Here is a 27,808-nt window from a genome sequence, read left to right as displayed (position 1 = left end):
ATCACGACATAGATAAGAAAGCTGCATCTGCTTTTGTTGTGTAGTGGTAATCAGGTTTACCTGACGTGTGAAAGCCCCATGCTTTGAAAGTACACAGTAACAAAGAAACCGATGACTTTTATAAAAAGGTGTCATGTGCGTCTCTTACTTTGCACAAAAAGTGCCAGAGATGACTTCATTTGCAGTCACTTGAAAAGTAGGGATTCTCCAATAAATGGTAAATGGTTGAAACAAATCTGAAGAAATGCATGACATACCTGTGTGTGTGTGTGTACGCATGTATGTATATATAGGGAGAGAGAGAGCGTCAATATAAACAGACTTTATTTCAATCAAGCTGTCTTTTCTATCCTTCAGGAGCAGAATGTTCTGATCATCAGCGCTCCAGAATGTAGTGTTTTCTTGGCAAGCATCACATATTGTGATGTGTTAGCTAAAAGTTCCATATCCTAGAGACTGATATATTCCTCTGTACTTGTACCTTGGGGATTCATCAAAACCTGGCATCATAAGCAGCTTTCTACTGCCACAGACTGGACAGCGAAACAATTTAAAATATCCCAGAAAAAGAAAATAAGCATGCTTAATCAGAGCTTTCTGGACAGGAAGGACCTTTGAGCAAGTGAGGAATAAGCACTGCTTTTGTTAATTTGCATAGGCAGAATAGAGAGTTCTGGGAAAAGGCCGAAATTACAGTCACAGAAAATGGCTGCATCTATAGAGAACGCTAAGAAGTGTTGGCAGCTTTTCCTCTGACCCTGACCACTTTTACAAGCAATCCTATGATAGTCAGCAGGACCCACCCTAAAAAGGAAGGGGCATCCACTTGGACCCTTTCCACCTTTTCTAAATCTCGCCTGATTGAGCACTGATTGAGCAGATAAGCACATGTCATTCTCATTTCAGAAAGGTATTGGTTAGCTTGCTGCTAGCAGCTCAGTTATGTTATGATGTTAGAGGCTATGCAAGGAATGCTTTAGTCCAGCGATATGCAGTTTTTATTGCGCCTTGCATTCAGCAGGAAGATCTTTAGCTTGAATCTGTGGCCTAGGTATTCACCTTGGTATTTCTTTTGGCACAAAGTGAAGGAGTATTTGAGAGAAAATGCACAATGTGTTTCTTATGTTGTTATGAACAACTTGTTACTCTTTCTCATTAAGCTTCAGCCACTGCAGAAATATATAAATAAGGGCTGACTTCCTGTAAGACGTGTCCAAAGCTGGGACGGAATAAAAGGAGACACTTGTAAATGATAGTGCTATCGTTTGAGAAAGGGTAAGTTGAGACTGACTTTCATGCGTATTCACAGACCAAGCATCATAAAGATACCAGCATGATCTTCATTGCGGGCTTAGAGCCGGTATTAGCTTTTGAGAGGTAAGAGGATTTTGAGGGCTCGTTGGTCTAGGGGTATGATTCTCGCTTTGGGTGCGAGAGGTCCCGGGTTCAAATCCCGGACGAGCCCTTTTCTTGGTACTCTTTTCAAGTTGTTTTGAAGTTTGCGTTTCAAAACCAACATCAATTTTTTCTTTGCAGTAGTGGATAATTCTTTGCTAGAGTCTCATGCTTCAGCCCTGCCCAGTCTGAGCTAATACCAAACATCTGGTCTTGCATGGCATGTACGAGCGTTCAGCTAGGGATGTCGGGCAGGTTGCATGAAAGAAATCTAAAGCCAGAGGCCCATGGAATAGCCAGTTCGGAGCAGTTTCATTACAGAAAAATCAACTGTAGGTATCTGTTTCTGTAGTGCAGTGGTTATCACGTTTGCCTCACACGCGAAAGGTCCCTGGTTTGAAACCGGGCAGAAACAGTTGTTATATTGTGTTGGCTACAATGTTGATAGGTGCCGTTTTGCCATGGAATTGTCCAAGCCCTGAAGATTATTTCATGCAATCTCGTTCCAAGAAAGGGAATTCTCTCAAATCACTAAAGTAATCGGCGTGTGGATGTATCTGTTGGTTCTCAGACCTTGCTTTCAAAAGAGCCCTGCAATCGGTTCACTGCTCACCTAGAACAAGCATTAACATGGAGAATTGTTGGCACCAACAGGAATCTTATTTTAGTGGAGTGTTTCTGGCTTTGAGTGCAGAGGCCCTCGGCTCAATTCCAAGATGATCCTTCTCAAGGTGATGATACAAATGCATTGTCACCTTTACGTTTAATGTCAGAATCATTTATTTCCAGTTGGTGGTGTAAGAATGTTTGCAACAGTATGGCGATTTTTCCTAGCCATGCATGAATGAAAGCATATCACTCGCCTTTAGGTGTTTTTCTAATACATTGATATTTGCATCTTCCTTCCTAGCCTGCATGTTTGACTATCTTACAGGCTGCATGTAATAAGTATCACATCAGGGCCCTTCTTCTACTCAATTCACAACTGTTCTATCACGACATAGATAAGAAAGCTGCATCTGCTTTTGTTGTGTAGTGGTAATCAGGTTTACCTGACGTGTGAAAGCCCCATGCTTTGAAAGTACACAGTAACAAAGAAACCGATGACTTTTATAAAAAGGTGTCATGTGCGTCTCTTACTTTGCACAAAAAGTGCCAGAGATGACTTCATTTGCAGTCACTTGAAAAGTAGGGATTCTCCAATAAATGGTAAATGGTTGAAACAAATCTGAAGAAATGCATGACATACCTGTGTGTGTGTGTGTACGCATGTATGTATATATAGGGAGAGAGAGAGCGTCAATATAAACAGACTTTATTTCAATCAAGCTGTCTTTTCTATCCTTCAGGAGCAGAATGTTCTGATCATCAGCGCTCCAGAATGTAGTGTTTTCTTGGCAAGCATCACATATTGTGATGTGTTAGCTAAAAGTTCCATATCCTAGAGACTGATATATTCCTCTGTACTTGTACCTTGGGGATTCATCAAAACCTGGCATCATAAGCAGCTTTCTACTGCCACAGACTGGACAGCGAAACAATTTAAAATATCCCAGAAAAAGAAAATAAGCATGCTTAATCAGAGCTTTCTGGACAGGAAGGACCTTTGAGCAAGTGAGGAATAAGCACTGCTTTTGTTAATTTGCATAGGCAGAATAGAGAGTTCTGGGAAAAGGCCGAAATTACAGTCACAGAAAATGGCTGCATCTATAGAGAACGCTAAGAAGTGTTGGCAGCTTTTCCTCTGACCCTGACCACTTTTACAAGCAATCCTATGATAGTCAGCAGGACCCACCCTAAAAAGGAAGGGGCATCCACTTGGACCCTTTCCACCTTTTCTAAATCTCGCCTGATTGAGCACTGATTGAGCAGATAAGCACATGTCATTCTCATTTCAGAAAGGTATTGGTTAGCTTGCTGCTAGCAGCTCAGTTATGTTATGATGTTAGAGGCTATGCAAGGAATGCTTTAGTCCAGCGATATGCAGTTTTTATTGCGCCTTGCATTCAGCAGGAAGATCTTTAGCTTGAATCTGTGGCCTAGGTATTCACCTTGGTATTTCTTTTGGCACAAAGTGAAGGAGTATTTGAGAGAAAATGCACAATGTGTTTCTTATGTTGTTATGAACAACTTGTTACTCTTTCTCATTAAGCTTCAGCCACTGCAGAAATATATAAATAAGGGCTGACTTCCTGTAAGACGTGTCCAAAGCTGGGACGGAATAAAAGGAGACACTTGTAAATGATAGTGCTATCGTTTGAGAAAGGGTAAGTTGAGACTGACTTTCATGCGTATTCACAGACCAAGCATCATAAAGATACCAGCATGATCTTCATTGCGGGCTTAGAGCCGGTATTAGCTTTTGAGAGGTAAGAGGATTTTGAGGGCTCGTTGGTCTAGGGGTATGATTCTCGCTTTGGGTGCGAGAGGTCCCGGGTTCAAATCCCGGACGAGCCCTTTTCTTGGTACTCTTTTCAAGTTGTTTTGAAGTTTGCGTTTCAAAACCAACATCAATTTTTTCTTTGCAGTAGTGGATAATTCTTTGCTAGAGTCTCATGCTTCAGCCCTGCCCAGTCTGAGCTAATACCAAACATCTGGTCTTGCATGGCATGTACGAGCGTTCAGCTAGGGATGTCGGGCAGGTTGCATGAAAGAAATCTAAAGCCAGAGGCCCATGGAATAGCCAGTTCGGAGCAGTTTCATTACAGAAAAATCAACTGTAGGTATCTGTTTCTGTAGTGCAGTGGTTATCACGTTTGCCTCACACGCGAAAGGTCCCTGGTTTGAAACTGGGCAGAAACAGTTGTTATATTGTGTTGGCTACAATGTTGATAGGTGCCGTTTTGCCATGGAATTGTCCAAGCCCTGAAGATTATTTCATGCAATCTCGTTCCAAGAAAGGGAATTCTCTCAAAACACTAAAGTAATCGGCGTGTGGATGTATCTGTTGGTTCTCAGACCTTGCTTTCAAAAGAGCCCTGCAATCGGTTCACTGCTCACCTAGAACAAGCATTAACATGGAGAATTGTTGGCACCAACAGGAATCTTATTTTAGTGGAGTGTTTCTGGCTTTGAGTGCAGAGGCCCTCGGCTCAATTCCAAGATGATCCTTCTCAAGGTGATGATACAAATGCATTGTCACCTTTACGTTTAATGTCAGAATCATTTATTTCCAGTTGGTGGTGTAAGAATGTTTGCAACAGTATGGCGATTTTTCCTAGCCATGCATGAATGAAAGCATATCACTCGCCTTTAGGTGTTTTTCTAATACATTGATATTTGCATCTTCCTTCCTAGCCTGCATGTTTGACTATCTTACAGGCTGCATGTAATAAGTATCACATCAGGGCCCTTCTTCTACTCAATTCACAACTGTTCTATCACGACATAGATAAGAAAGCTGCATCTGCTTTTGTTGTGTAGTGGTAATCAGGTTTACCTGACGTGTGAAAGCCCCATGCTTTGAAAGTACACAGTAACAAAGAAACCGATGACTTTTATAAAAAGGTGTCATGTGTGTCTCTTACTTTGCACAAAAAGTGCCAGAGATGACTTCATTTGCAGTCACTTGAAAAGTTGGGATTCTCCAATAAATGGTAAATGGTTGAAACAAATCTGAAGAAATGCATGACATACCTGTGTGTGTGTGTGTACGCATGTATGTATATATAGGGAGAGAGAGAGCGTCAATATAAACAGACTTTATTTCAATCAAGCTGTCTTTTCTATCCTTCAGGAGCAGAATGTTCTGATCATCAGCGCTCCAGAATGTAGTGTTTTCTTGGCAAGCATCACATATTGTGATGTGTTAGCTAAAAGTTCCATATCCTAGAGACTGATATATTCCTCTGTACTTGTACCTTGGGGATTAATCAAAACCTGGCATCATAAGCAGCTTTCTACTGCCACAGACTGGACAGCGAAACAATTTAAAATATCCCAGAAAAAGAAAATAAGCATGCTTAATCAGAGCTTTCTGGACAGGAAGGACATTTGAGCAAGTGAGGAATAAGCACTGCTTTTGTTAATTTGCATAGGCAGAATAGAGACTTCTGGGAAAAGGCCGAAATTACAGTCACAGAAAATGGCTGCATCTATAGAGAACGCTAAGAAGTGTTGGCAGCTTTTCCTCTGACCCTGGCCACTTTTACAAGCAATCCTATGATAGTCAGCAGGACCCACCCTAAAAAGGAAGGGGCATCCACTTGGACCCTTTCCACCTTTTCTAAATCTCGCCTGATCGAGCCTGATTGAGCACTGATTGAGCAGATAAGCACATGTCATTCTCATTTCAGAAAGGTATTGGTTAGCTTGCTGCTAGCAGCTCAGTTATGTTATGATGTTAGAGGCTATGCAAGGAATGCTTTCGTCCAGCGATATGCAGTTTTTATTGCGCCTTGCATTCAGCAGGAAGATCTTTAGCTTGAATCTGTGACCTAGGTATTCACCTTGGTATTTCTTTTGGCACAAAGTGAAGGAGTATTTGAGAGAAAATGCACAATGTGTTTCTTATGTTGTTATGAACAACTTGTTACTCTTTCTCATTAAGCTTCAGCCACTGCAGAAATATATAAATAAGGGCTGACTTCCTGTAAGACGTGTCCAAAGCTGGGACGGAATAAAAGGAGACACTTGTAAATGATAGTGCTATCGTTTGAGAAAGGGTAAGTTGAGACTGACTTTCATGCGTATTCACAGACCAAGCATCATAAAGATACCAGCATGATCTTCATTGCGGGCTTAGAGCCGGTATTAGCTTTTGAGAGGTAAGAGGATTTTGAGGGCTCGTTGGTCTAGGGGTATGATTCTCGCTTTGGGTGCGAGAGGTCCCGGGTTCAAATCCCGGACGAGCCCTTTTCTTGGTACTCTTTTCAAGTTGTTTTGAAGTTTGCGTTTCAAAACCAACATCAATTTTTTCTTCGCAGTAGTGGATAATTCTTTGCTAGAGTCTCATGCTTCAGCCCTGCCCAGTCTGAGCTAATACCAAACATCTGGTCTTGCATGGCATGTACGAGCGTTCAGCTAGGGATGTCGGGCAGGTTGCATGAAAGAAATCTAAAGCCAGAGGCCCATGGAATAGCCAGTTCGGAGCAGTTTCATTACAGAAAAATCAACTGTAGGTATCTGTTTCTGTAGTGTAGTGGTTATCACGTTTGCCTCACACGCGAAAGGTCCCCGGTTCGAAACCGGGCAGAAACAGTTGTTATATTGTGTTGGCTACAATGTTGATAGGTGCCGTTTTGCCATGGAATTGTCCAAGCCCTGAAGATTATTTCATGCAATCTCGTTCCAAGAAAGGGAATTCTCTCAAAACACTAAAGTAATCGGCGTGTGGATGTATCTGTTGGTTCTCAGACCTTGCTTTCAAAAGAGCCCTGCAATCGGTTCACTGCTCACCTAGAACAAGCATTAACATGGAGAATTGTTGGCACCAACAGGAATCTTATTTTAGTGGAGTGTTTCTGGCTTTGAGTGCAGAGGCCCTCGGCTCAATTCCAAGATGATCCTTCTCAAGGTGATGATACAAATGCATTGTCACCTTTACGTTCAATGTCAGAATCATTTATTTCCAGTTGGTGGTGTAAGAATGTTTGCAACAGTATGGCGATTTTTCCTAGCCATGCATGAATGAAAGCATATCACTCGCCTTTAGGTGTTTTTCTAGTACATTGATATTTGCATCTTCCTTCCTAGCCTGCATGTTTGACTATCTTACAGGCTGCATGTAATAAGTATCACATCAGGGCCCTTCTTCTACTCAATTCACAACTGTTCTATCACGACATAGATAAGAAAGCTGCATCTGCTTTTGTTGTGTAGTGGTAATCAGGTTTACCTGACGTGTGAAAGCCCCATGCTTTGAAAGTACACAGTAACAAAGAAACCGATGACTTTTATAAAAAGGTGTCATGTGCGTCTCTTACTTTGCACAAAAAGTGCCAGAGATGACTTCATTTGCAGTCACTTGAAAAGTAGGGATTCTCCAATAAATGGTAAATGGTTGAAACAAATCTGAAGAAATGCATGACATACCTGTGTGTGTGTGTGTACGCATGTATGTATATATAGGGAGAGAGAGAGCGTCAATATAAACAGACTTTATTTCAATCAAGCTGTCTTTTCTATCCTTCAGGAGCAGAATGTTCTGATCATCAGCGCTCCAGAATGTAGTGTTTTCTTGGCAAGCATCACATATTGTGATGTGTTAGCTAAAAGTTCCATATCCTAGAGACTGATATATTCCTCTGTACTTGTACCTTGGGGATTCATCAAAACCTGGCATCATAAGCAGCTTTCTACTGCCACAGACTGGACAGCGAAACAATTTAAAATATCCCAGAAAAAGAAAATAAGCATGCTTAATCAGAGCTTTCTGGACAGGAAGGACCTTTGAGCAAGTGAGGAATAAGCACTGCTTTTGTTAATTTGCATAGGCAGAATAGAGAGTTCTGGGAAAAGGCCGAAATTACAGTCACAGAAAATGGCTGCATCTATAGAGAACGCTAAGAAGTGTTGGCAGCTTTTCCTCTGACCCTGACCACTTTTACAAGCAATCCTATGATAGTCAGCAGGACCCACCCTAAAAAGGAAGGGGCATCCACTCGGACCCTTTCCACCTTTTCTAAATCTCGCCTGATTGAGCACTGATTGAGCAGATAAGCACATGTCATTCTCATTTCAGAAAGGTATTGGTTAGCTTGCTGCTAGCAGCTCAGTTATGTTATGATGTTAGAGGCTATGCAAGGAATGCTTTAGTCCAGCGATATGCAGTTTTTATTGCGCCTTGCATTCAGCAGGAAGATCTTTAGCTTGAATCTGTGGCCTAGGTATTCACCTTGGTATTTCTTTTGGCACAAAGTGAAGGAGTATTTGAGAGAAAATGCACAATGTGTTTCTTATGTTGTTATGAACAACTTGTTACTCTTTCTCATTAAGCTTCAGCCACTGCAGAAATATATAAATAAGGGCTGACTTCCTGTAAGACGTGTCCAAAGCTGGGACGGAATAAAAGGAGACACTTGTAAATGATAGTGCTATCGTTTGAGAAAGGGTAAGTTGAGACTGACTTTCATGCGTATTCACAGACCAAGCATCATAAAGATACCAGCATGATCTTCATTGCGGGCTTAGAGCCGGTATTAGCTTTTGAGAGGTAAGAGGATTTTGAGGGCTCGTTGGTCTAGGGGTATGATTCTCGCTTTGGGTGCGAGAGGTCCCGGCTTCAAATCCCGGACGAGCCCTTTTCTTGGTACTCTTTTCAAGTTGTTTTGAAGTTTGCGTTTCAAAACCAACATCAATTTTTTCTTTGCAGTAGTGGATAATTCTTTGCTAGAGTCTCATGCTTCAGCCCTGCCCAGTCTGAGCTAATACCAAACATCTGGTCTTGCATGGCATGTACGAGCGTTCAGCTAGGGATGTCGGGCAGGTTGCATGAAAGAAATCTAAAGCCAGAGGCCCATGGAATAGCCAGTTCGGAGCAGTTTCATTACAGAAAAATCAACTGTAGGTATCTGTTTCTGTAGTGCAGTGGTTATCACGTTTGCCTCACACGCGAAAGGTCCCTGGTTTGAAACCGGGCAGAAACAGTTGTTATATTGTGTTGGCTACAATGTTGATAGGTGCCGTTTTGCCATGGAATTGTCCAAGCCCTGAAGATTATTTCATGCAATCTCGTTCCAAGAAAAGGAATTCTCTCAAAACACTAAAGTAATCGGCGTGTGGATGTATCTGTTGGTTCTCAGACCTTGCTTTCAAAAGAGCCCTGCAATCGGTTCACTGCTCACCTAGAACAAGCATTAACATGGAGAATTGTTGGCACCAACAGGAATCTTATTTTAGTGGAGTGTTTCTGGCTTTGAGTGCAGAGGCCCTCGGCTCAATTCCAAGATGATCCTTCTCAAGGTGATGATACAAATGCATTGTCACCTTTACGTTTAATGTCAGAATCATTTATTTCCAGTTGGTGGTGTAAGAATGTTTGCAACAGTATGGCGATTTTTCCTAGCCATGCATGAATGAAAGCATATCACTCGCCTTTAGGTGTTTTTCTAATACATTGATATTTGCATCTTCCTTCCTAGCCTGCATGTTTGACTATCTTACAGGCTGCATGTAATAAGTATCACATCAGGGCCCTTCTTCTACTCAATTCACAACTGTTCTATCACGACATAGATAAGAAAGCTGCATCTGCTTTTGTTGTGTAGTGGTAATCAGGTTTACCTGACGTGTGAAAGCCCCATGCTTTGAAAGTACACAGTAACAAAGAAACCGATGACTTTTATAAAAAGGTGTCATGTGCGTCTCTTACTTTGCACAAAAAGTGCCAGAGATGACTTCATTTGCAGTCACTTGAAAAGTAGGGATTCTCCAATAAATGGTAAATGGTTGAAACAAATCTGAAGAAATGCATGACATACCTGTGTGTGTGTGTGTACGCATGTATGTATATATAGGGAGAGAGAGAGCGTCAATATAAACAGACTTTATTTCAATCAAGCTGTCTTTTCTATCCTTCAGGAGCAGAATGTTCTGATCATCAGCGCTCCAGAATGTAGTGTTTTCTTGGCAAGCATCACATATTGTGATGTGTTAGCTAAAAGTTCCATATCCTAGAGACTGATATATTCCTCTGTACTTGTACCTTGGGGATTCATCAAAACCTGGCATCATAAGCAGCTTTCTACTGCCACAGACTGGACAGCGAAACAATTTAAAATATCCCAGAAAAAGAAAATAAGCATGCTTAATCAGAGCTTTCTGGACAGGAAGGACCTTTGAGCAAGTGAGGAATAAGCACTGCTTTTGTTAATTTGCATAGGCAGAATAGAGAGTTCTGGGAAAAGGCCGAAATTACAGTCACAGAAAATGGCTGCATCTATAGAGAACGCTAAGAAGTGTTGGCAGCTTTTCCTCTGACCCTGACCACTTTTACAAGCAATCCTATGATAGTCAGCAGGACCCACCCTAAAAAGGAAGGGGCATCCACTTGGACCCTTTCCACCTTTTCTAAATCTCGCCTGATTGAGCACTGATTGAGCAGATAAGCACATGTCATTCTCATTTCAGAAAGGTATTGGTTAGCTTGCTGCTAGCAGCTCAGTTATGTTATGATGTTAGAGGCTATGCAAGGAATGCTTTAGTCCAGCGATATGCAGTTTTTATTGCGCCTTGCATTCAGCAGGAAGATCTTTAGCTTGAATCTGTGGCCTAGGTATTCACCTTGGTATTTCTTTTGGCACAAAGTGAAGGAGTATTTGAGAGAAAATGCACAATGTGTTTCTTATGTTGTTATGAACAACTTGTTACTCTTTCTCATTAAGCTTCAGCCACTGCAGAAATATATAAATAAGGGCTGACTTCCTGTAAGACGTGTCCAAAGCTGGGACGGAATAAAAGGAGACACTTGTAAATGATAGTGCTATCGTTTGAGAAAGGGTAAGTTGAGACTGACTTTCATGCGTATTCACAGACCAAGCATCATAAAGATACCAGCATGATCTTCATTGCGGGCTTAGAGCCGGTATTAGCTTTTGAGAGGTAAGAGGATTTTGAGGGCTCGTTGGTCTAGGGGTATGATTCTCGCTTTGGGTGCGAGAGGTCCCGGGTTCAAATCCCGGACGAGCCCTTTTCTTGGTACTCTTTTCAAGTTGTTTTGAAGTTTGCGTTTCAAAACCAACATCAATTTTTTCTTTGCAGTAGTGGATAATTCTTTGCTAGAGTCTCATGCTTCAGCCCTGCCCAGTCTGAGCTAATACCAAACATCTGGTCTTGCATGGCATGTACGAGCGTTCAGCTAGGGATGTCGGGCAGGTTGCATGAAAGAAATCTAAAGCCAGAGGCCCATGGAATAGCCAGTTCGGAGCAGTTTCATTACAGAAAAATCAACTGTAGGTATCTGTTTCTGTAGTGCAGTGGTTATCACGTTTGCCTCACACGCGAAAGGTCCCTGGTTTGAAACCGGGCAGAAACAGTTGTTATATTGTGTTGGCTACAATGTTGATAGGTGCCGTTTTGCCATGGAATTGTCCAAGCCCTGAAGATTATTTCATGCAATCTCGTTCCAAGAAAGGGAATTCTCTCAAAACACTAAAGTAATCGGCGTGTGGATGTATCTGTTGGTTCTCAGACCTTGCTTTCAAAAGAGCCCTGCAATCGGTTCACTGCTCACCTAGAACAAGCATTAACATGGAGAATTGTTGGCACCAACAGGAATCTTATTTTAGTGGAGTGTTTCTGGCTTTGAGTGCAGAGGCCCTCGGCTCAATTCCAAGATGATCCTTCTCAAGGTGATGATACAAATGCATTGTCACCTTTACGTTTAATGTCAGAATCATTTATTTCCAGTTGGTGGTGTAAGAATGTTTGCAACAGTATGGCGATTTTTCCTAGCCATGCATGAATGAAAGCATATCACTCGCCTTTAGGTGTTTTTCTAATACATTGATATTTGCATCTTCCTTCCTAGCCTGCATGTTTGACTATCTTACAGGCTGCATGTAATAAGTATCACATCAGGGCCCTTCTTCTACTCAATTCACAACTGTTCTATCACGACATAGATAAGAAAGCTGCATCTGCTTTTGTTGTGTAGTGGTAATCAGGTTTACCTGACGTGTGAAAGCCCCATGCTTTGAAAGTACACAGTAACAAAGAAACCGATGACTTTTATAAAAAGGTGTCATGTGTGTCTCTTACTTTGCACAAAAAGTGCCAGAGATGACTTCATTTGCAGTCACTTGAAAAGTTGGGATTCTCCAATAAATGGTAAATGGTTGAAACAAATCTGAAGAAATGCATGACATACCTGTGTGTGTGTGTGTACGCATGTATGTATATATAGGGAGAGAGAGAGCGTCAATATAAACAGACTTTATTTCAATCAAGCTGTCTTTTCTATCCTTCAGGAGCAGAATGTTCTGATCATCAGCGCTCCAGAATGTAGTGTTTTCTTGGCAAGCATCACATATTGTGATGTGTTAGCTAAAAGTTCCATATCCTAGAGACTGATATATTCCTCTGTACTTGTACCTTGGGGATTAATCAAAACCTGGCATCATAAGCAGCTTTCTACTGCCACAGACTGGACAGCGAAACAATTTAAAATATCCCAGAAAAAGAAAATAAGCATGCTTAATCAGAGCTTTCTGGACAGGAAGGACATTTGAGCAAGTGAGGAATAAGCACTGCTTTTGTTAATTTGCATAGGCAGAATAGAGACTTCTGGGAAAAGGCCGAAATTACAGTCACAGAAAATGGCTGCATCTATAGAGAACGCTAAGAAGTGTTGGCAGCTTTTCCTCTGACCCTGGCCACTTTTACAAGCAATCCTATGATAGTCAGCAGGACCCACCCTAAAAAGGAAGGGGCATCCACTTGGACCCTTTCCACCTTTTCTAAATCTCGCCTGATCGAGCCTGATTGAGCACTGATTGAGCAGATAAGCACATGTCATTCTCATTTCAGAAAGGTATTGGTTAGCTTGCTGCTAGCAGCTCAGTTATGTTATGATGTTAGAGGCTATGCAAGGAATGCTTTCGTCCAGCGATATGCAGTTTTTATTGCGCCTTGCATTCAGCAGGAAGATCTTTAGCTTGAATCTGTGACCTAGGTATTCACCTTGGTATTTCTTTTGGCACAAAGTGAAGGAGTATTTGAGAGAAAATGCACAATGTGTTTCTTATGTTGTTATGAACAACTTGTTACTCTTTCTCATTAAGCTTCAGCCACTGCAGAAATATATAAATAAGGGCTGACTTCCTGTAAGACGTGTCCAAAGCTGGGACGGAATAAAAGGAGACACTTGTAAATGATAGTGCTATCGTTTGAGAAAGGGTAAGTTGAGACTGACTTTCATGCGTATTCACAGACCAAGCATCATAAAGATACCAGCATGATCTTCATTGCGGGCTTAGAGCCGGTATTAGCTTTTGAGAGGTAAGAGGATTTTGAGGGCTCGTTGGTCTAGGGGTATGATTCTCGCTTTGGGTGCGAGAGGTCCCGGGTTCAAATCCCGGACGAGCCCTTTTCTTGGTACTCTTTTCAAGTTGTTTTGAAGTTTGCGTTTCAAAACCAACATCAATTTTTTCTTCGCAGTAGTGGATAATTCTTTGCTAGAGTCTCATGCTTCAGCCCTGCCCAGTCTGAGCTAATACCAAACATCTGGTCTTGCATGGCATGTACGAGCGTTCAGCTAGGGATGTCGGGCAGGTTGCATGAAAGAAATCTAAAGCCAGAGGCCCATGGAATAGCCAGTTCGGAGCAGTTTCATTACAGAAAAATCAACTGTAGGTATCTGTTTCTGTAGTGTAGTGGTTATCACGTTTGCCTCACACGCGAAAGGTCCCCGGTTCGAAACCGGGCAGAAACAGTTGTTATATTGTGTTGGCTACAATGTTGATAGGTGCCGTTTTGCCATGGAATTGTCCAAGCCCTGAAGATTATTTCATGCAATCTCGTTCCAAGAAAGGGAATTCTCTCAAAACACTAAAGTAATCGGCGTGTGGATGTATCTGTTGGTTCTCAGACCTTGCTTTCAAAAGAGCCCTGCAATCGGTTCACTGCTCACCTAGAACAAGCATTAACATGGAGAATTGTTGGCACCAACAGGAATCTTATTTTAGTGGAGTGTTTCTGGCTTTGAGTGCAGAGGCCCTCGGCTCAATTCCAAGATGATCCTTCTCAAGGTGATGATACAAATGCATTGTCACCTTTACGTTCAATGTCAGAATCATTTATTTCCAGTTGGTGGTGTAAGAATGTTTGCAACAGTATGGCGATTTTTCCTAGCCATGCATGAATGAAAGCATATCACTCGCCTTTAGGTGTTTTTCTAGTACATTGATATTTGCATCTTCCTTCCTAGCCTGCATGTTTGACTATCTTACAGGCTGCATGTAATAAGTATCACATCAGGGCCCTTCTTCTACTCAATTCACAACTGTTCTATCACGACATAGATAAGAAAGCTGCATCTGCTTTTGTTGTGTAGTGGTAATCAGGTTTACCTGACGTGTGAAAGCCCCATGCTTTGAAAGTACACAGTAACAAAGAAACCGATGACTTTTATAAAAAGGTGTCATGTGCGTCTCTTACTTTGCACAAAAAGTGCCAGAGATGACTTCATTTGCAGTCACTTGAAAAGTAGGGATTCTCCAATAAATGGTAAATGGTTGAAACAAATCTGAAGAAATGCATGACATACCTGTGTGTGTGTGTGTACGCATGTATGTATATATAGGGAGAGAGAGAGCGTCAATATAAACAGACTTTATTTCAATCAAGCTGTCTTTTCTATCCTTCAGGAGCAGAATGTTCTGATCATCAGCGCTCCAGAATGTAGTGTTTTCTTGGCAAGCATCACATATTGTGATGTGTTAGCTAAAAGTTCCATATCCTAGAGACTGATATATTCCTCTGTACTTGTACCTTGGGGATTCATCAAAACCTGGCATCATAAGCAGCTTTCTACTGCCACAGACTGGACAGCGAAACAATTTAAAATATCCCAGAAAAAGAAAATAAGCATGCTTAATCAGAGCTTTCTGGACAGGAAGGACCTTTGAGCAAGTGAGGAATAAGCACTGCTTTTGTTAATTTGCATAGGCAGAATAGAGAGTTCTGGGAAAAGGCCGAAATTACAGTCACAGAAAATGGCTGCATCTATAGAGAACGCTAAGAAGTGTTGGCAGCTTTTCCTCTGACCCTGACCACTTTTACAAGCAATCCTATGATAGTCAGCAGGACCCACCCTAAAAAGGAAGGGGCATCCACTTGGACCCTTTCCACCTTTTCTAAATCTCGCCTGATTGAGCACTGATTGAGCAGATAAGCACATGTCATTCTCATTTCAGAAAGGTATTGGTTAGCTTGCTGCTAGCAGCTCAGTTATGTTATGATGTTAGAGGCTATGCAAGGAATGCTTTAGTCCAGCGATATGCAGTTTTTATTGCGCCTTGCATTCAGCAGGAAGATCTTTAGCTTGAATCTGTGGCCTAGGTATTCACCTTGGTATTTCTTTTGGCACAAAGTGAAGGAGTATTTGAGAGAAAATGCACAATGTGTTTCTTATGTTGTTATGAACAACTTGTTACTCTTTCTCATTAAGCTTCAGCCACTGCAGAAATATATAAATAAGGGCTGACTTCCTGTAAGACGTGTCCAAAGCTGGGACGGAATAAAAGGAGACACTTGTAAATGATAGTGCTATCGTTTGAGAAAGGGTAAGTTGAGACTGACTTTCATGCGTATTCACAGACCAAGCATCATAAAGATACCAGCATGATCTTCATTGCGGGCTTAGAGCCGGTATTAGCTTTTGAGAGGTAAGAGGATTTTGAGGGCTCGTTGGTCTAGGGGTATGATTCTCGCTTTGGGTGCGAGAGGTCCCGGGTTCAAATCCCGGACGAGCCCTTTTCTTGGTACTCTTTTCAAGTTGTTTTGAAGTTTGCGTTTCAAAACCAACATCAATTTTTTCTTTGCAGTAGTGGATAATTCTTTGCTAGAGTCTCATGCTTCAGCCCTGCCCAGTCTGAGCTAATACCAAACATCTGGTCTTGCATGGCATGTACGAGCGTTCAGCTAGGGATGTCGGGCAGGTTGCATGAAAGAAATCTAAAGCCAGAGGCCCATGGAATAGCCAGTTCGGAGCAGTTTCATTACAGAAAAATCAACTGTAGGTATCTGTTTCTGTAGTGCAGTGGTTATCACGTTTGCCTCACACGCGAAAGGTCCCTGGTTTGAAACCGGGCAGAAACAGTTGTTATATTGTGTTGGCTACAATGTTGATAGGTGCCGTTTTGCCATGGAATTGTCCAAGCCCTGAAGATTATTTCATGCAATCTCGTTCCAAGAAAGGGAATTCTCTCAAAACACTAAAGTAATCGGCGTGTGGATGTATCTGTTGGTTCTCAGACCTTGCTTTCAAAAGAGCCCTGCAATCGGTTCACTGCTCACCTAGAACAAGCATTAACATGGAGAATTGTTGGCACCAACAGGAATCTTATTTTAGTGGAGTGTTTCTGGCTTTGAGTGCAGAGGCCCTCGGCTCAATTCCAAGATGATCCTTCTCAAGGTGATGATACAAATGCATTGTCACCTTTACGTTTAATGTCAGAATCATTTATTTCCAGTTGGTGGTGTAAGAATGTTTGCAACAGTATGGCGATTTTTCCTAGCCATGCATGAATGAAAGCATATCACTCGCCTTTAGGTGTTTTTCTAATACATTGATATTTGCATCTTCCTTCCTAGCCTGCATGTTTGACTATCTTACAGGCTGCATGTAATAAGTATCACATCAGGGCCCTTCTTCTACTCAATTCACAACTGTTCTATCACGACATAGATAAGAAAGCTGCATCTGCTTTTGTTGTGTAGTGGTAATCAGGTTTACCTGACGTGTGAAAGCCCCATGCTTTGAAAGTACACAGTAACAAAGAAACCGATGACTTTTATAAAAAGGTGTCATGTGTGTCTCTTACTTTGCACAAAAAGTGCCAGAGATGACTTCATTTGCAGTCACTTGAAAAGTAGGGATTCTCCAATAAATGGTAAATGGTTGAAACAAATCTGAAGAAATGCATGACATACCTGTGTGTGTGTGTGTACGCATGTATGTATATATAGGGAGAGAGAGAGCGTCAATATAAACAGACTTTATTTCAATCAAGCTGTCTTTTCTATCCTTCAGGAGCAGAATGTTCTGATCATCAGCGCTCCAGAATGTAGTGTTTTCTTGGCAAGCATCACATATTGTGATGTGTTAGCTAAAAGTTCCATATCCTAGAGACTGATATATTCCTCTGTACTTGTACCTTGGGGATTAATCAAAACCTGGCATCATAAGCAGCTTTCTACTGCCACAGACTGGACAGCGAAACAATTTAAAATATCCCAGAAAAAGAAAATAAGCATGCTTAATCAGAGCTTTCTGGACAGGAAGGACATTTGAGCAAGTGAGGAATAAGCACTGCTTTTGTTAATTTGCATAGGCAGAATAGAGACTTCTGGGAAAAGGCCGAAATTACAGTCACAGAAAATGGCTGCATCTATAGAGAACGCTAAGAAGTGTTGGCAGCTTTTCCTCTGACCCTGGCCACTTTTACAAGCAATCCTATGATAGTCAGCAGGACCCACCCTAAAAAGGAAGGGGCATCCACTTGGACCCTTTCCACCTTTTCTAAATCTCGCCTGATCGAGCCTGATTGAGCACTGATTGAGCAGATAAGCACATGTCATTCTCATTTCAGAAAGGTATTGGTTAGCTTGCTGCTAGCAGCTCAGTTATGTTATGATGTTAGAGGCTATGCAAGGAATGCTTTCGTCCAGCGATATGCAGTTTTTATTGCGCCTTGCATTCAGCAGGAAGATCTTTAGCTTGAATCTGTGACCTAGGTATTCACCTTGGTATTTCTTTTGGCACAAAGTGAAGGAGTATTTGAGAGAAAATGCACAATGTGTTTCTTATGTTGTTATGAACAACTTGTTACTCTTTCTCATTAAGCTTCAGCCACTGCAGAAATATATAAATAAGGGCTGACTTCCTGTAAGACGTGTCCAAAGCTGGGACGGAATAAAAGGAGACACTTGTAAATGATAGTGCTATCGTTTGAGAAAGGGTAAGTTGAGACTGACTTTCATGCGTATTCACAGACCAAGCATCATAAAGATACCAGCATGATCTTCATTGCGGGCTTAGAGCCGGTATTAGCTTTTGAGAGGTAAGAGGATTTTGAGGGCTCGTTGGTCTAGGGGTATGATTCTCGCTTTGGGTGCGAGAGGTCCCGGGTTCAAATCCCGGACGAGCCCTTTTCTTGGTACTCTTTTCAAGTTGTTTTGAAGTTTGCGTTTCAAAACCAACATCAATTTTTTCTTCGCAGTAGTGGATAATTCTTTGCTAGAGTCTCATGCTTTAGCCCTGCCCAGTCTGAGCTAATACCAAACATCTGGTCTTGCATGGCATGTACGAGCGTTCAGCTAGGGATGTCGGGCAGGTTGCATGAAAGAAATCTAAAGCCAGAGGCCCATGGAATAGCCAGTTCGGAGCAGTTTCATTACAGAAAAATCAACTGTAGGTATCTGTTTTTGTAGTGTAGTGGTTATCACGTTTGCCTCACACGCGAAAGGTCCCCGGTTCGAAACCGGGCAGAAACAGTTGTTATATTGTGTTGGCTACAATGTTGATAGGTGCCGTTTTGCCATGGAATTGTCCAAGCCCTGAAGATTATTTCATGCAATCTCGTTCCAAGAAAGGGAATTCTCTCAAAACACTAAAGTAATCGGCGTGTGGATGTATCTGTTGGTTCTCAGACCTTGCTTTCAAAAGAGCCCTGCAATCGGTTCACTGCTCACCTAGAACAAGCATTAACATGGAGAATTGTTGGCACCAACAGGAATCTTATTTTAGTGGAGTGTTTCTGGCTTTGAGTGCAGAGGCCCTCGGCTCAATTCCAAGATGATCCTTCTCAAGGTGATGATACAAATGCATTGTCACCTTTACGTTCAATGTCAGAATCATTTATTTCCAGTTGGTGGTGTAAGAATGTTTGCAACAGTATGGCGATTTTTCCTAGCCATGCATGAATGAAAGCATATCACTCGCCTTTAGGTGTTTTTCTAGTACATTGATATTTGCATCTTCCTTCCTAGCCTGCATGCTTGACTATCTTACAGGCTGCATGTAATAAGTATCACATCAGGGCCCTTCTTCTACTCAATTCACAACTGTTCTATCACGACATAGATAAGAAAGCTGCATCTGCTTTTGTTGTGTAGTGGTAATCAGGTTTACCTGACGTGTGAAAGCCCCATGCTTTGAAAGTACACAGTAACAAAGAAACCGATGACTTTTATAAAAAGGTGTCATGTGCGTCTCTTACTTTGCACAAAAAGTGCCAGAGATGACTTCATTTGCAGTCACTTGAAAAGTAGGGATTCTCCAATAAATGGTAAATGGTTGAAACAAATCTGAAGAAATGCATGACATACCTGTGTGTGTGTGTGTACGCATGTATGTATATATAGGGAGAGAGAGAGCGTCAATATAAACAGACTTTATTTCAATCAAGCTGTCTTTTCTATCCTTCAGGAGCAGAATGTTCTGATCATCAGCGCTCCAGAATGTAGTGTTTTCTTGGCAAGCATCACATATTGTGATGTGTTAGCTAAAAGTTCCATATCCTAGAGACTGATATATTCCTCTGTACTTGTACCTTGGGGATTCATCAAAACCTGGCATCATAAGCAGCTTTCTACTGCCACAGACTGGACAGCGAAACAATTTAAAATATCCCAGAAAAAGAAAATAAGCATGCTTAATCAGAGCTTTCTGGACAGGAAGGACCTTTGAGCAAGTGAGGAATAAGCACTGCTTTTGTTAATTTGCATAGGCAGAATAGAGAGTTCTGGGAAAAGGCCGAAATTACAGTCACAGAAAATGGCTGCATCTATAGAGAACGCTAAGAAGTGTTGGCAGCTTTTCCTCTGACCCTGACCACTTTTACAAGCAATCCTATGATAGTCAGCAGGACCCACCCTAAAAAGGAAGGGGCATCCACTTGGACCCTTTCCACCTTTTCTAAATCTCGCCTGATTGAGCACTGATTGAGCAGATAAGCACATGTCATTCTCATTTCAGAAAGGTATTGGTTAGCTTGCTGCTAGCAGCTCAGTTATGTTATGATGTTAGAGGCTATGCAAGGAATGCTTTAGTCCAGCGATATGCAGTTTTTATTGCGCCTTGCATTCAGCAGGAAGATCTTTAGCTTGAATCTGTGGCCTAGGTATTCACCTTGGTATTTCTTTTGGCACAAAGTGAAGGAGTATTTGAGAGAAAATGCACAATGTGTTTCTTATGTTGTTATGAACAACTTGTTACTCTTTCTCATTAAGCTTCAGCCACTGCAGAAATATATAAATAAGGGCTGACTTCCTGTAAGACGTGTCCAAAGCTGGGACGGAATAAAAGGAGACACTTGTAAATGATAGTGCTATCGTTTGAGAAAGGGTAAGTTGAGACTGACTTTCATGCGTATTCACAGACCAAGCATCATAAAGATACCAGCATGATCTTCATTGCGGGCTTAGAGCCGGTATTAGCTTTTGAGAGGTAAGAGGATTTTGAGGGCTCGTTGGTCTAGGGGTATGATTCTCGCTTTGGGTGCGAGAGGTCCCGGGTTCAAATCCCGGACGAGCCCTTTTCTTGGTACTCTTTTCAAGTTGTTTTGAAGTTTGCGTTTCAAAACCAACATCAATTTTTTCTTTGCAGTAGTGGATAATTCTTTGCTAGAGTCTCATGCTTCAGCCCTGCCCAGTCTGAGCTAATACCAAACATCTGGTCTTGCATGGCATGTACGAGCGTTCAGCTAGGGATGTCGGGCAGGTTGCATGAAAGAAATCTAAAGCCAGAGGCCCATGGAATAGCCAGTTCGGAGCAGTTTCATTACAGAAAAATCAACTGTAGGTATCTGTTTCTGTAGTGCAGTGGTTATCACGTTTGCCTCACACGCGAAAGGTCCCTGGTTTGAAACCGGGCAGAAACAGTTGTTATATTGTGTTGGCTACAATGTTGATAGGTGCCGTTTTGCCATGGAATTGTCCAAGCCCTGAAGATTATTTCATGCAATCTCGTTCCAAGAAAGGGAATTCTCTCAAAACACTAAAGTAATCGGCGTGTGGATGTATCTGTTGGTTCTCAGACCTTGCTTTCAAAAGAGCCCTGCAATCGGTTCACTGCTCACCTAGAACAAGCATTAACATGGAGAATTGTTGGCACCAACAGGAATCTTATTTTAGTGGAGTGTTTCTGGCTTTGAGTGCAGAGGCCCTCGGCTCAATTCCAAGATGATCCTTCTCAAGGTGATGATACAAATGCATTGTCACCTTTACGTTTAATGTCAGAATCATTTATTTCCAGTTGGTGGTGTAAGAATGTTTGCAACAGTATGGCGATTTTTCCTAGCCATGCATGAATGAAAGCATATCACTCGCCTTTAGGTGTTTTTCTAATACATTGATATTTGCATCTTCCTTCCTAGCCTGCATGTTTGACTATCTTACAGGCTGCATGTAATAAGTATCACATCAGGGCCCTTCTTCTACTCAATTCACAACTGTTCTATCACGACATAGATAAGAAAGCTGCATCTGCTTTTGTTGTGTAGTGGTAATCAGGTTTACCTGACGTGTGAAAGCCCCATGCTTTGAAAGTACACAGTAACAAAGAAACCGATGACTTTTATAAAAAGGTGTCATGTGTGTCTCTTACTTTGCACAAAAAGTGCCAGAGATGACTTCATTTGCAGTCACTTGAAAAGTAGGGATTCTCCAATAAATGGTAAATGGTTGAAACAAATCTGAAGAAATGCATGACATACCTGTGTGTGTGTGTGTACGCATGTATGTATATATAGGGAGAGAGAGAGCGTCAATATAAACAGACTTTATTTCAATCAAGCTGTCTTTTCTATCCTTCAGGAGCAGAATGTTCTGATCATCAGCGCTCCAGAATGTAGTGTTTTCTTGGCAAGCATCACATATTGTGATGTGTTAGCTAAAAGTTCCATATCCTAGAGACTGATATATTCCTCTGTACTTGTACCTTGGGGATTAATCAAAACCTGGCATCATAAGCAGCTTTCTACTGCCACAGACTGGACAGCGAAACAATTTAAAATATCCCAGAAAAAGAAAATAAGCATGCTTAATCAGAGCTTTCTGGACAGGAAGGACATTTGAGCAAGTGAGGAATAAGCACTGCTTTTGTTAATTTGCATAGGCAGAATAGAGACTTCTGGGAAAAGGCCGAAATTACAGTCACAGAAAATGGCTGCATCTATAGAGAACGCTAAGAAGTGTTGGCAGCTTTTCCTCTGACCCTGGCCACTTTTACAAGCAATCCTATGATAGTCAGCAGGACCCACCCTAAAAAGGAAGGGGCATCCACTTGGACCCTTTCCACCTTTTCTAAATCTCGCCTGATCGAGCCTGATTGAGCACTGATTGAGCAGATAAGCACATGTCATTCTCATTTCAGAAAGGTATTGGTTAGCTTGCTGCTAGCAGCTCAGTTATGTTATGATGTTAGAGGCTATGCAAGGAATGCTTTCGTCCAGCGATATGCAGTTTTTATTGCGCCTTGCATTCAGCAGGAAGATCTTTAGCTTGAATCTGTGACCTAGGTATTCACCTTGGTATTTCTTTTGGCACAAAGTGAAGGAGTATTTGAGAGAAAATGCACAATGTGTTTCTTATGTTGTTATGAACAACTTGTTACTCTTTCTCATTAAGCTTCAGCCACTGCAGAAATATATAAATAAGGGCTGACTTCCTGTAAGACGTGTCCAAAGCTGGGACGGAATAAAAGGAGACACTTGTAAATGATAGTGCTATCGTTTGAGAAAGGGTAAGTTGAGACTGACTTTCATGCGTATTCACAGACCAAGCATCATAAAGATACCAGCATGATCTTCATTGCGGGCTTAGAGCCGGTATTAGCTTTTGAGAGGTAAGAGGATTTTGAGGGCTCGTTGGTCTAGGGGTATGATTCTCGCTTTGGGTGCGAGAGGTCCCGGGTTCAAATCCCGGACGAGCCCTTTTCTTGGTACTCTTTTCAAGTTGTTTTGAAGTTTGCGTTTCAAAACCAACATCAATTTTTTCTTTGCAGTAGTGGATAATTCTTTGCTAGAGTCTCATGCTTTAGCCCTGCCCAGTCTGAGCTAATACCAAACATCTGGTCTTGCATGGCATGTACGAGCGTTCAGCTAGGGATGTCGGGCAGGTTGCATGAAAGAAATCTAAAGCCAGAGGCCCATGGAATAGCCAGTTCGGAGCAGTTTCATTACAGAAAAATCAACTGTAGGTATCTGTTTCTGTAGTGTAGTGGTTATCACGTTTGCCTCACACGCGAAAGGTCCCCGGTTTGAAACCGGGCAGAAACAGTTGTTATATTGTGTTGGCTACAATGTTGATAGGTGCCGTTTTGCCATGGAATTGTCCAAGCCCTGAAGATTATTTCATGCAATCTCGTTCCAAGAAAGGGAATTCTCTCAAAACACTAAAGTAATCGGCGTGTGGATGTATCTGTTGGTTCTCAGACCTTGCTTTCAAAAGAGCCCTGCAATCGGTTCACTGCTCACCTAGAACAAGCATTAACATGGAGAATTGTTGGCACCAACAGGAATCTTATTTTAGTGGAGTGTTTCTGGCTTTGAGTGCAGAGGCCCTCGGCTCAATTCCAAGATGATCCTTCTCAAGGTGATGATACAAATGCATTGTCACCTTTACGTTTAATGTCAGAATCATTTATTTCCAGTTGGTGGTGTAAGAATGTTTGCAACAGTATGGCGATTTTTCCTAGCCATGCATGAATGAAAGCATATCACTCGCCTTTAGGTGTTTTTCTAATACATTGATATTTGCATCTTGCTTCCTAGCCTGCATGTTTGACTATCTTACAGGCTGCATGTAATAAGTATCACATCAGGGCCCTTCTTCTACTCAATTCACAACTGTTCTATCACAACATAGATAAGAAAGCTGCATCTGCTTTTGTTGTGTAGTGGTAATCAGGTTTACCTGACGTGTGAAAGCCCCATGCTTTGAAAGTACACAGTAACAAAGAAACCGATGACTTTTATAAAAAGGTGTCATGTGTGTCTCTTACTTTGCACAAAAAGTGCCAGAGATGACTTCATTTGCAGTCACTTGAAAAGTAGGGATTCTCCAATAAATGGTAAATGGTTGAAACAAATCTGAAGAAATGCATGACATACCTGTGTGTGTGTGTGTACGCATGTATGTATATATAGGGAGAGAGAGAGCGTCAATATAAACAGACTTTATTTCAATCAAGCTGTCTTTTCTATCCTTCAGGAGCAGAATGTTCTGATCATCAGCGCTCCAGAATGTAGTGTTTTCTTGGCAAGCATCACATATTGTGATGTGTTAGCTAAAAGTTCCATATCCTAGAGACTGATATATTCCTCTGTACTTGTACCTTGGGGATTCATCAAAACCTGGCATCATAAGCAGCTTTCTACTGCCACAGACTGGACAGCGAAACAATTTAAAATATCCCAGAAAAAGAAAATAAGCATGCTTAATCAGAGCTTTCTGGACAGGAAGGACATTTGAGCAAGTGAGGAATAAGCACTGCTTTTGTTAATTTGCATAGGCAGAATAGAGACTTCTGGGAAAAGGCCGAAATTACAGTCACAGAAAATGGCTGCATCTATAGAGAACGCTAAGAAGTGTTGGCAGCTTTTCCTCTGACCCTGGCCACTTTTACAAGCAATCCTATGATAGTGAGCAGGACCCACCCTAAAAAGGAAGGGGCATCCACTTGGACCCTTTCCACCTTTTCTAAATCTCGCCTGATCGAGCCTGATTGAGCACTGATTGAGCAGATAAGCACATGTCATTCTCATTTCAGAAAGGTATTGGTTAGCTTGCTGCTAGCAGCTCAGTTATGTTATGATGTTAGAGGCTATGCAAGGAATGCTTTAGTCCAGCGATATGCAGTTTTTATTGCGCCTTGCATTCAGCAGGAAGATCTTTAGCTTGAATCTGTGGCCTAGGTATTCACCTTGGTATTTCTTTTGGCACAAAGTGAAGGAGTATTTGAGAGAAAATGCACAATGTGTTTCTTATGTTGTTATGAACAACTTGTTACTCTTTCTCATTAAGCTTCAGCCACTGCAGAAATATATAAATAAGGGCTGACTTCCTGTAAGACGTGTCCAAAGCTGGGACGGAATAAAAGGAGACACTTGTAAATGATAGTGCTATCGTTTGAGAAAGGGTAAGTTGAGACTGACTTTCATGCGTATTCACAGACCAAGCATCATAAAGATACCAGCATGATCTTCATTGCGGGCTTAGAGCCGGTATTAGCTTTTGAGAGGTAAGAGGATTTTGAGGGCTCGTTGGTCTAGGGGTATGATTCTCGCTTTGGGTGCGAGAGGTCCCGGGTTCAAATCCCGGACGAGCCCTTTTCTTGGTACTCTTTTCAAGTTGTTTTGAAGTTTGCGTTTCAAAACCAACATCAATTTTTTCTTTGCAGTAGTGGATAATTCTTTGCTAGAGTCTCATGCTTCAGCCCTGCCCAGTCTGAGCTAATACCAAACATCTGGTCTTGCATGGCATGTACGAGCGTTCAGCTAGGGATGTCGGGCAGGTTGCATGAAAGAAATCTAAAGCCAGAGGCCCATGGAATAGCCAGTTCGGAGCAGTTTCATTACAGAAAAATCAACTGTAGGTATCTGTTTCTGTAGTGTAGTGGTTATCACGTTTGCCTCACACGCGAAAGGTCCCCGGTTTGAAACCGGGCAGAAACAGTAGTTATATTGTGTTGGCTACAATGTTGATAGGTGCCGTTTTGCCATGGAATTGTCCAAGCCCTGAAGATTATTTCATGCAATCTCGTTCCAAGAAAGGGAATTCTCTCAAAACACTAAAGTAATCGGCGTGTGGATGTATCTGTTGGTTCTCAGACCTTGCTTTCAAAAGAGCCCTGCAATCGGTTCACTGCTCTCCTAGAACAAGCATTAACATGGAGAATTGTTGGCACCAACAGGAATCTTATTTTAGTGGAGTGTTTCTGGCTTTGAGTGCAGAGGCCCTCGGCTCAATTCCAAGATGATCCTTCTCAAGGTGATGATACAAATGCATTGTCACCTTTACGTTTAATGTCAGAATCATTTATTTCCAGTTGGTGGTGTAAGAATGTTTGCAACAGTATGGCGATTTTTCCTAGCCATGCATGAATGAAAGCATATCACTCGCCTTTAGGTGTTTTTCTAATACATTGATATTTGCATCTTCCTTCTCAGCCTGCATGTTTGACTATCTTACAGGCTGCATGTAATAAGTATCACATCAGGGCCCTTCTTCTACTCAATTCACAACTGTTCTATCACGACATAGATAAGAAAGCTGCATCTGCTTTTGTTGTGTAGTGGTAATCAGGTTTACCTGACGTGTGAAAGCCCCATGCTTTGAAAGTACACAGTAACAAAGAAACCGATGACTTTTATAAAAAGGTGTCATGTGTGTCTCTTACTTTGCACAAAAAGTGCCAGAGATGACTTCATTTGCAGTCACTTGAAAAGTAGGGATTCTCCAATAAATGGTAAATGGTTGAAACAAATCTGAAGAAATGCATGACATACCTGTGTGTGTGTGTGTACGCATGTATGTATATATAGGGAGAGAGAGAGCGTCAATATAAACAGACTTTATTTCAATCAAGCTGTCTTTTCTATCCTTCAGGAGCAGAATGTTCTGATCATCAGCGCTCCAGAATGTAGTGTTTTCTTGGCAAGCATCACATATTGTGATGTGTTAGCTAAAAGTTCCATATCCTAGAGACTGATATATTCCTCTGTACTTGTACCTTGGGGATTCATCAAAACCTGGCATCATAAGCAGCTTTCTACTGCCACAGACTGGACAGCGAAACAATTTAAAATATCCCAGAAAAAGAAAATAAGCATGCTTAATCAGAGCTTTCTGGACAGGAAGGACATTTGAGCAAGTGAGGAATAAGCACTGCTTTTGTTAATTTGCATAGGCAGAATAGAGACTTCTGGGAAAAGGCCGAAATTACAGTCACAGAAAATGGCTGCATCTATAGAGAACGCTAAGAAGTGTTGGCAGCTTTTCCTCTGACCCTGGCCACTTTTACAAGCAATCCTATGATAGTCAGCAGGACCCACCCTAAAAAGGAAGGGGCATCCACTTGGACCCTTTCCACCTTTTCTAAATCTCGCCTGATCGAGCACTGATTGAGCAGATAAGCACATGTCATTCTCATTTCAGAAAGGTATTGGTTAGCTTGCTGCTAGCAGCTCAGTTATGTTATGATGTTAGAGGCTATGCAAGGAATGCTTTAGTCCAGCGATATGCAGTTTTTATTGCGCCTTGCATTCAGCAGGAGGATCTTTAGCTTGAATCTGTGGCCTAGGTATTCACCTTGGTATTTTTTTTGGCACAAAGTGAAGGAGTATTTGAGAGAAAATGCACAATGTGTTTCTTATGTTGTTATGAACAACTTGTTACTCTTTCTCATTAAGCTTCAGCCACTGCAGAAATATATAAATAAGGGCTGACTTCCTGTAAGACGTGTCCAAAGCTGGGACGGAATAAAAGGAGACACTTGTAAATGATAGTGCTATCGTTTGAGAAAGGGTAAGTTGAGACTGACTTTCATGCGTATTCACAGACCAAGCATCATAAAGATACCAGCATGATCTTCATTGCGGGCTTAGAGCCGGTATTAGCTTTTGAGAGGTAAGAGGATTTTGAGGGCTCGTTGGTCTAGGGGTATGATTCTCGCTTTGGGTGCGAGAGGTCCCGAGTTCAAATCCCGGACGAGCCCTTTTCTTGGTACTCTTTTCAAGTTGTTTTGAAGTTT

At 41.7% G+C, this 27,808-nt stretch overlaps 10 non-coding genes across 10 annotated transcripts; all 10 read left to right on the top strand.

The window, feature by feature from the left end:
- Window positions 1-1,393: 1,393 nt before the first annotated feature.
- Window positions 1,394-1,465, top strand: TRNAP-UGG (transfer RNA proline (anticodon UGG)). Its single transcript has one exon. It is a non-coding gene; the product is annotated as a tRNA-Pro (tRNA).
- A 2,315-nt stretch (window positions 1,466-3,780) lies between these two features.
- Window positions 3,781-3,852, top strand: TRNAP-UGG (transfer RNA proline (anticodon UGG)). The gene has a single exon. It is a non-coding gene; the product is annotated as a tRNA-Pro (tRNA).
- A 2,325-nt stretch (window positions 3,853-6,177) lies between these two features.
- On the top strand, window positions 6,178-6,249 carry TRNAP-UGG (transfer RNA proline (anticodon UGG)). Its single transcript has one exon. It is a non-coding gene; the product is annotated as a tRNA-Pro (tRNA).
- Window positions 6,250-10,951: 4,702 nt separating this feature from the next.
- Window positions 10,952-11,023, top strand: TRNAP-UGG (transfer RNA proline (anticodon UGG)). Its single transcript has one exon. It is a non-coding gene; the product is annotated as a tRNA-Pro (tRNA).
- Window positions 11,024-13,348: 2,325 nt separating this feature from the next.
- TRNAP-UGG (transfer RNA proline (anticodon UGG)) lies at window positions 13,349-13,420 on the top strand. Its single transcript has one exon. It is a non-coding gene; the product is annotated as a tRNA-Pro (tRNA).
- A 2,315-nt stretch (window positions 13,421-15,735) lies between these two features.
- On the top strand, window positions 15,736-15,807 carry TRNAP-UGG (transfer RNA proline (anticodon UGG)). Its single transcript has one exon. It is a non-coding gene; the product is annotated as a tRNA-Pro (tRNA).
- Window positions 15,808-18,132: 2,325 nt separating this feature from the next.
- Window positions 18,133-18,204, top strand: TRNAP-UGG (transfer RNA proline (anticodon UGG)). Its single transcript has one exon. It is a non-coding gene; the product is annotated as a tRNA-Pro (tRNA).
- Window positions 18,205-20,519: 2,315 nt separating this feature from the next.
- On the top strand, window positions 20,520-20,591 carry TRNAP-UGG (transfer RNA proline (anticodon UGG)). The gene has a single exon. It is a non-coding gene; the product is annotated as a tRNA-Pro (tRNA).
- Window positions 20,592-22,916: 2,325 nt separating this feature from the next.
- On the top strand, window positions 22,917-22,988 carry TRNAP-UGG (transfer RNA proline (anticodon UGG)). Its single transcript has one exon. It is a non-coding gene; the product is annotated as a tRNA-Pro (tRNA).
- A 2,325-nt stretch (window positions 22,989-25,313) lies between these two features.
- On the top strand, window positions 25,314-25,385 carry TRNAP-UGG (transfer RNA proline (anticodon UGG)). Its single transcript has one exon. It is a non-coding gene; the product is annotated as a tRNA-Pro (tRNA).
- The last annotated feature ends 2,423 nt before the right edge of the window (window positions 25,386-27,808 follow it).

This window comes from Triturus cristatus, chromosome 8 (genome assembly GCF_964204655.1).
Source record: "Triturus cristatus chromosome 8, aTriCri1.1, whole genome shotgun sequence".
In the NCBI taxonomy this organism is placed as follows: Eukaryota; Metazoa; Chordata; class Amphibia; order Caudata; family Salamandridae; genus Triturus; species Triturus cristatus.
The sequence above is the reverse complement of the archived record's forward strand: the minus strand, read 5'-3'. Positions and strand labels throughout refer to the sequence as shown.